Below are 8,348 nucleotides of genomic sequence, written 5' to 3'. Positions count from 1 at the left end.
GTTCCCGTGACGTTCCCGTGACGTTCCCGTGACGTTCCCGTGACGTTCCCGTGACGTTCCCGTGACGTTCCCGTGACGTTCCCGTATTTTGATGGAACGCGCCACCGAGCCCAAGCGTCCGGTGGCGCGCGGAGAGGGCCGCGTTCCCGTGACGTTCCCGTGACGTTCCCGTGACGTTCCCGTGACGTTCCCGTGACGTTCCCGTGACGTTCCCGTGACGTTCCCGTGACGTTCCCGTGACGTTCCCGTGACGTTCCCGTGACGTTCCCGTATTTTGATGGAACGCGCCACCGAGCCCAAGCGTCCGGTGGCGCGCGGAGAGGGCCGCGTTCCCGTGACGTTCCCGTGACGTTCCCGTGACGTTCCCGTGACGTTCCCGTGACGTTCCCGTGACGTTCCCGTGACGTTCCCGTGACGTTCCCGTGACGTTCCCGTGACGTTCCCGTGACGTTCCCGTGACGTTCCCGTGACGTTCCCGTGACGTTCCCGTGACGTTCCCGTGACGTTCCCGTATTTTGATGGAACGCGCCACCGAGCCCAAGCGTCCGGTGGCGCGCGGAGAGGGCCGCGTTTACGCCGAGAGACGGAGAGAGACGGAAAAAAAATATTACATATAAAACAGGGGGAACATAGACATAGAGTAGGGAGAGAGGGGGTAGAGAGAGGGGGGGGGGTAGAGAGAGGGGGTAGAGATGGAAGGGGTAAGAAGGAGAACAGAGCATGAAATATTTCGTGAAATCTTTCATTTAAACGGGGAGGGGGGGGGGAGGCACATAAAGTAAAGCATTGAAAAAAACACCAAAAAAGCGAAATGATGAACGAAGCAAAGTGCCGACTACACCGAGCATCTGCTTGTTTCCTCTGATGGTAAAACAAGAGAGACGGAGAGAGAGATGGAGAGAGACGGAGAGAAAGACGGAGAGAGAGGTGGGAATTCGCGGAGTTCACGCGGCACCGCTCGGAGCAAGGGATGGACGAACTTTCAGAGCGTGAGACGTGAGACGACGAGGAGCCGTTGTTGTTGTTGTTTTGTTGTTGTCTGTGACCCGAAAAATAGTTCGGGAGCCGCATCACACGCGGAGCTACTTGACGTGCACAGACGGCAGCGGGTATACAGCAACATGACAACAACAACAACACATTCTGACGTAAATAAACAAAACAGGTGATGGAGAAAACTGCGTCTTGATTTAAAGCTTTCGTGACTGCAGTAATTCATATTCTTAGCTCTTTCGGTAAAGTCACGTTGAAGGGAAACAATAAAATAATAAAATATATATAAAAGAATAAAAATTCTCACGACGTTTCGACCATAACACAAACGGTCGTCGTCACACCTGATGACGACCGTTTGTGTTATGGTCGAAACGTCGTGAGAATTTTTAGTTTTATATATATTTTATTATTTTATTGTTTCCCTTCAACGTGACTTTACCGAAAGAGCTAAGAATATGAAAAACTGCGTCTACTTAGTTGATGCGCCCCCCCCCCCCCCCTTAGTTCTTCTTTAACAGTCACAGTTTGACTCTTGTGCATTTTGTGTCGCCAAGACATCCCATGGTGACGCCTATTCCCTGGCCACATTTAATAAATGTATCTTGACATCAAATTTCGTTTAAGAATTACGGCGTTTTTTTTTTAAACGGCTGCTCTCAAGCTGGGGGGGGGGGGGGGCAGCCAAAGAGCCACTGCATGCGGCAAAGCAGCCAAAGGCTGTCAAACCCCTTGCTACCACCATCACCACCATCACTACCATCACCATCATCACCACCATCACCATCATCACCATCATCACCATCATCATCCCATCATCACCACCATCACCACCATCACCACCATCACCATCATCACCATCATCATCATCACCACCATCACCACCATCACCACCATCATCACCACCATCACCACCATCACCACCATCACCACCACCACCACCACCATCACCACCACCATCACCACCACCACCATCACCACCACCACCACCATCACCACCACCACCACCACCATCACCACCATCACCACCACCATCACCATCACCACCATCACCACCACCATCACCACCACCATCACCACCACCATCACAGACTGTTGGTCCGAGTGCCGTTCGCGAGTGTCCCGCCTGTGACGCCACGATGAGGTGGTCTGCCAGTCCCACGCCACGGTTCGCCGTTGCCTCCCGAGTGACGGCACTTGCACGTGGTGGTTTACCAGGTACCCATTTGAGGCTGAGTCCACCTAGGGGGGGGGGAGGGGGTTGCCCGTGATCGGTTCAGTTAGGTAGAGCCCTGTGAGCCATGAGGCTCTTGACTCGGGTGCAACCGTAACAAGTAAATCGTGAACATTGAACATCCTAAAGTGACGTTTCCTGTTTTGCAGGGGAAAAACAGGAAAAATCTTCCAGACAAAAGCACCGTAATCAACGCTGTGTGCAAAAATCCCAATGGAATGCAAGTCGAACAATAACAACCATGAGACAATTTAGATTAAAGCTATAAGGCTAACTCCGTACTTCAACAAACAAATATAATCTTGATTTGAAACTTTCGTGACTGCAGGAATCCATACTCTTTGGTTCTTTCGGTAAAGTCACGTAGGTATAAAAATAATAGATTACGACGTTCGATCGCAACACAAGCAATCGTCATCAGGTGAGACAACCACAGCAAGAACAAACAGCTGAAGTTAAACATGGCTTGACCACACGTTTTCGAATATCACCAAAATGAATCGATAAAAACGATGCAACGAGTGACCATAGGTGGAGGGAGGGAGGAGCACGTGGACGAGAGGGACGCGCTTCGGGTCTAATGCGCCACTGCCGTCGATGGGTTGTTCAAGGGAACGTCGCGTGGGGCATTGGGGGTCAGCGGATGAGACGCAGCAGGGCGCCCCGCCACACGAGCGGCAATGTCAGGCGGCTCAGCGGGTAGCCGACTCAGCACGTCGGGAATAGGCGACGCGCCATGGGTCGGGGGGCGGGGAGAGAGACGGAGCGATGGAATTGGCCCCCCTCCCCCCATGGGGTCCGAGGCGTGTGTCGAGTCAAGGGGGGGGGGGGGGCGTCACGTGCCGAAGCTGTCGTCGTGAAGCTCGGCAAGGCTTTGCATCTAGCGGTGGATCGAGCGCGGCTGATGGATAAAGAGGGGGGGGGGTATTTAAGTCGGCGCTTCCGAGTTTGGGATATTCACCGCGACGTTGTTGGTGGTGATGAACGTGGTGGTGGTTGTGGTTATGATAGGGGTAGTGGTTGTGTATGGTGGTGATGGGGTAGTGGTTATGATAGGGGTAGTGGTTGTGTATGGTGGTGGGTTGTGATGGGAGAAGTGGTTGTGTGATGGGGGTGGTGATGGTGGTAGTGCTTGTGTGTGATGGTAGTGGTGATGGGGTAGTGGTTGTGTGTGATGGTGGTTATGATAGGGGTAGTGGTTGTGTATGGTGGTAGTAGTTGTGTATGGTGGTGGTGGTGGTGGTGATGGGGGTAGTGGTTGTGTGTGATGGTGGTTATGATAGGGGTAGTGGTTGTGTATGATGGTGATGGTGGTAGTGGTTGTGTATGGTGGTGGTGGTGGTGGTGATGGGGGTAGTGGTTGTGAATGGTGGTGGTAGTGGTTGTGTATGGTGATGGTGGTGATGGGGGTAATATTTGTGCATGGTGGTGGTGATGGTGGTAATGGTTGTGTATGGTGGTGATGGGGTAGTGGTTGTGTATAGTGGTGGTGGTGGTGATGGTGGTAGTGGTTGTGAATGGTGGTGGTAGTGGTTGTGTATGGTGGTGGTGGTGGTGATGGTGGTAGTGGTTGTGAATGGTGGTGGTAGTGGTTGTGTATGGTGATGGTGGTGATGGGGGTAATGGTTGTGTATGGTGGTGGTGATGGGGTAGTGGTTGTGTATGGTGATTGTGGTGATGGGGTAGTGGTTGTGTATGGTGATGGTGGTAGTGATTGTGTATGGTGGTGATAGTGGTTGTGTATGATGGTGGTGGTAGTGGTTGTGTATGGTGGTGGTAGTGGTTGCGTATGGTGATGGTGGTGATGGTGGTAGAGGTTGTGTATGGTGGTGGTAGTGGTTGTGTATGGTGGTGATGGGGGTACTGGTTGTGTATGGTGATGCTGGTGATGGTGGTAGTGGTTGTGTATGGTGATGGTAGTGGTTGTGTATGGTGGTGGTAGTGGTTGTGTATGGTGATGGTGGTGATGGTGGTAGTGGTTGTGCATGTTGGTGGTAGTGGTTGTGTATGGTGGTGATGGGGGTACTGGTTGTGTATGATGGTGGTGGTGATGGTGGTAGTGGTTGTGTATGGTGATGGTGGTGATGGGGGTAGTGCTTGTGTGTGATGGTGTTGGTGATGGGGGTAGTGCTTGTGTGTGATGGTGGTGGTAGTGGTTATGTATGATGGTGGTGGTGATGGTGGTAGTGGTTGTGTATGGTGGTGATGGGGGTAGTGGTTGTGTATGGTGGTGGTAGTGGTTGTGTATGGTGATGGTGGTGATGGGGGTAGTGGTTGTGTATGGTGATGTTGGTGGTGGGGTGGGGATAGTGGTTGTGTGTGATGGTGGTGGTAGTGGTTGTGTATGATGGTGGTGGTGATGGTGGTACTGGTTGTGTATGGTGATGGGGGTAGTGGTTGTGTATGGTGGTGGTATTGGTTGTGTATGGTGGTGATGGGGGTACTGGTTGTGTATGATGGTGGTGGTGATGGGGGTAGTGGTTGTGTATGGTGGTGGTAGTGGTTGTGTATGGTGGTGATGGTGATGGGGGTACTCGTTGTGTATGGTGGTAATGGGGGTAGTGGTTGTGTATGGTGGTGGTAGTGGTTGTGTATGGTGGTGATGGTGTTGGGGGTACTCGTTGTGTATGGTGGTGGTAGTGGTTGTGTATGGTGGTGATGGGGGTAGTGGTTGTGTATGGTGGTGTTAGTGGTTGTGTATGGTGGTGTTAGTGGTTGTGTATGGTGGTGATGGGGGAAGTGTTTGTGTATGGTGGTGGTAGTGGTTGTGTATGGTGGTGATGGGGGTAGTGGTTGTGTATGGTGGTGATGGGGGTAGTGGTTGTGTATGGTGGTGTTAGTGGTTGTGTATGATGGTGATGGGGGTACTCGTTGTGTATAGTCGTCGTGGTGGTGGCCATGATTGACGGAGCCGAGGATGCTGATAGCGGCTATCAGCAATAAAACTCGCGCGGCTGGAACCAATCCTGAATTAATTAATTCCTTGCTCTCTCATCCGTCAATCCATCCATTCATTCGGCCAGCGCGTGATTCGTTCGTCTATTCGCGAATTAATTAAACCATTAATTAATTAACTCTGCGGAAGCCTATTGCCTCCCCCACGCCCGCGTGCCGATATCGCCAATTACCCTCGCCAGCACTCGCCGAGAGTCGTGCGGCCCCTGTTAACGAGTCCCAGCGATAACCCGACCGCCGTTGCGTTAATTACACTTCTCCGATACGAGCTCGTGGCCCCCCACAATTCCCCAGCTCCGCTTGCTCGGGGTGGGGGTTGGGGTGGTGGTGGTGGGGGTAGTAATGAGAGTCGTAGTGGTGGTGGTGTGTACGTATGTATGTGTGGAGGGAGCGGTTAGTGGAGCGGTTAGAGCTACGAACCTGGAGGACGCGAGTTCGATTCCCGCTAACGGCCAACACCGGTGTCACGATTATCTTGAACCGGTCCTGGGCCTCCCCTAGGTCGACTCGGCCTCGAATGAGTACCTGGCGCGGTGTGTCAACATCGCCACTGGGAAGACAAAGGTGGCTGAGTGTGGTGCGAGCCGCCCACCGCCTCGTATAGCCTGAACAGACTTTTGGGGCAAGTGCTGTTAGCGAGCACCTGTGAAGGCCGGTACGGCACGCGAAGCGTTATTCTTGACGAATGCGTCTGAGCGTTTTTGTTATTATTCCAGCGATGATGACCAAAAATAAAAGGCCTTACACTATTCGGCAATGAGACGGGGGGGGGGGGGGGGTTAAGATGTCCATACAGCGCATAAACAGCACCTATTGCAAGACATCACCAAGTCTCATGGTAAAGCGTGCAAACAATCGTACGCTTTCGTATTAACGCGTGCACTCTTTTCGAATTGGGTCCCTCCACCGGAGCAAAAGTAGCTACATATGTAGTAGTAGTAGTTACGGGCCCCGCACTTTCAAGGGCCCCGCGCTAGACGCTTTCAAGCTATCAATTTCCGATTCAGTGATTCTACACTTGCTCTATTACTATAGTACTATACCGCCTTCAACTTTTATCAACGACTGGGTGTTTAAGGTTAGCGATTTGCCGTATTATCTGGCTGTATAGCAAATGAAAAAAATACAATTACTTTACTATGCAAGTTAAAAATTTGTGTTGTAATATTTACGTGTTTTTATTTTATTTTGATTTAGGGCGCCTTTATAACGTCACGCTACAGGCCCCGCACTCTGCTTCATCCGGCACTGGCAACACGTCACCTGCTTGCCAGAGCAGCAGCATCACCAGATACTTTGTTCCACTTGTTTAACTTGCATTGACACCGGACGCAACTTTGAGGTGCGTCTTATGATCCGGACAATACACTCTGTACGTACGTATATATGTGTATACCAACGGAAGGAGCGGTGGCGCAGCAGTCAGCGCAGTGCGCTTTGAACCCAAACTCCGCCTCGGTTTCATTCCCGACCGCGACGACTCGACAGTAACACCAGTGGCGAGTGATTTTATGAACTGGTCCTGCCACCAACCCGCAGTGACCACAGTGGTGAAGTATGGTCAAATAACCCCCCCATCTCCCCCCCCCACCCCCCCATGAACAGACACTATGTAGGCAGCCTTTCATCCACACAGCGTATTGAAAAAAAGGCTGTAGACTGTCAGAATGAGACTCAGTATGTGTATTTATACCGGAGGAATCCAGTATAAATACAGTCGGTGAATCCAGTACATTGACACACACAAAGGACACCGATCCCCCGTATAGCCTGCGCAAGAGGTTAGGGCAAGCGGTGTTAGCGAGCACCTATTAAGGTGGGCAAAAATGCACACGCTGCCAACATCTGTCAAACTTCGATTCACATTGGTCAAATCGTACAACAAACATGACATCGGGACAACTCAATGACACCGTGGCCTTAAGAGAAAATAATCAGTAATGGGGCGACGTTTCGGTCAATGACCCTTTTGCTTTATAATATAATTGCACGTGTATGTGTGTAACGTATATAATTGTGTCAATCAACTGCTGAATGAAGACCTCCACCAAAGGTCGCGCCGTAGGAACGTGGAATTTCCACCACTTCAACATCGCCGTTCAATCGAGATTAGCCGTGCCCCATACAGTAGTGCTGATGCGAGTCTTATTGAGGAATGCAATCTTCACTCAATTATTTTCATTACTCGTGCAACTTTTGACGATAATTAATATTATAATAATAATAACAGCAAAGCCCCCGTTGCTTATCCGGGAAAGTCACGGAGCAAGAGGGTTCCTGCTACATTTGGGATGTTTGGCCAATGGCACTCCAGTGAGCAAGAGTAAATTGTTTTTCAAAGATCACAATCAACAACAAAATATATACGTGGGCCGATGTTTATAATCTCGAGGATAGAATTCGATTATTTGCCGCTGCGGTAGAGGTAACGGTAATTAAGTCCGTTTGTAAAGGATGACAACAGTGTTTAGATAATTAAAAAAACGAATAGCGTGTTTGCACGCTATTCGTACATACATACAAACAATTCACAAACACATCGCAGTGTCAATTGCTCAAGGGACAGCTTTGATTTGTGCGACAGAGGCCCTGCATGTGGACGTTGACTCCTGTGTGCATGCATGCTGGACTTCTTTCGCACCGTACGTAGCCAACCGCGCGAATCGGAGATGCGTTTCAGTCTCCGCTGTCAAAGACAAACGATCCCACGTGGAGCCTTAACAGGCTGTTGGGGGGGACGGGGCCAAGTGATGTTGGCGAGTAGCACCTTTGAAGACCCCCATTGTGGTACACGATGGTGGTGGGTGGCCAGCAACTACGCCCGACCGCCTTTGTCTCCCTAGTTGCATGGATAGGCGTCCTCAACACCCCCCCCCCCTCTCGCCGTGTGGGTGGGTTACGTACGACCATACTTCACGACGCTGGTCAGTCTCGGTATTTGGTGATGTCTGCGCAGGGAGTGTGAGACACGGCTACGCGTGACCAGGGCAGGCCAGCGCAGCAGGGTGGGCAGACAAGCGGACGAACGAACGCACGCGGGGTGGTATCGCTCGCACTGCCATCGCGACATCGCGTCGGCCACGACCTTGAGGCCACGTTGGCTGCCTATAGCACCTGTTATACACCGAGGTCTGCCGACCCAGAACGGCTCAGCTCCTGCTTAGGA

This window comes from Petromyzon marinus, chromosome 19, assembly GCF_048934315.1.
Source record: "Petromyzon marinus isolate PM22_M1 ecotype Great Lakes invasive population chromosome 19, UKy_Petmar_22M1.pri1.0, whole genome shotgun sequence".
Lineage (NCBI taxonomy): Eukaryota > Metazoa > Chordata > Hyperoartia > Petromyzontiformes > Petromyzontidae > Petromyzon > Petromyzon marinus.
The sequence above is the reverse complement of the archived record's forward strand: the minus strand, read 5'-3'. Positions refer to the sequence as shown.